Source organism: Mus caroli, chromosome 6, assembly GCF_900094665.2.
Source record: "Mus caroli chromosome 6, CAROLI_EIJ_v1.1, whole genome shotgun sequence".
In the NCBI taxonomy this organism is placed as follows: Eukaryota; Metazoa; Chordata; class Mammalia; order Rodentia; family Muridae; genus Mus; species Mus caroli.
Genome location: NC_034575.1, coordinates 24,535,971 through 24,536,825, shown reverse-complemented (window position 1 = coordinate 24,536,825; position 855 = coordinate 24,535,971).

The following is an 855-nucleotide window of genomic DNA, read 5'->3' as shown; positions in this document are numbered from 1 at the left end:
TATGATTTCATTATACAGAAATAGATGCGATTTGTCTGTTTTGAAAGAGAGGCTGGATATAAATTGTTTTTCACAGATTACATTGGCTCTATTATGAAATTCATTTGTTTGTGGTGGCAATTGCTGGAATACTTCTGTTTCCTGATTATGGGCAAGATGCAACTCGCCTTTTCAAGGTGAGGTTTTTGTAATGGTACAGTGTCCTCTGTGGGACCTTTTGTGGGCACTCACCATGAATGAAAACCTATGATAGTAATATCCATGCAAATAATTTGGATCCTTGCTTCTACAATAGGGCTGTGCTTTCAGGAATGTTCAAACAGATAATGAGGCTGCTATGACACTCATTGTGCTGTGCTAGGCGCTGTACTGAGGCGCAGATGTAAATTATGAGGTGCAGCTGTAACCTTAGGTACATACACGCTAGTTCTGAACGTGGCTAAGTTACTTACACTGAAAACATAAATTGGGTCTGGTTTTGCTAATGATAAAAGAATATACATTCAGAAAAGGGTGTTAGCTCTCGACTGTAATTCTCGTGCAGGGAGGCTAACGGCAGGAAGCTTGTCTTGAATTTCAGGCCAGCCAGGGCCACATAATGGGTCTAAGACAACCTGAGATATAGAGTAAAACCCTGTCTAATAAGGAGGAAAAAGAAGCTGGGCAGGGTGATACACTCAGGACGCGGAGGAGCTTCCTGTGACTCCCAGGACCAGTGGCAATGTCCGGAACTTTTAAAGATCTAGGGAAATGATTTAATAATTTTCATTTGCATTATTTTTTGATTCTCCTGCTAGCTTTTTTTTTTTTCTTCCCAAGACAGGGTTTCTCTGTATAGCCCTGGCTGTCCTGGAA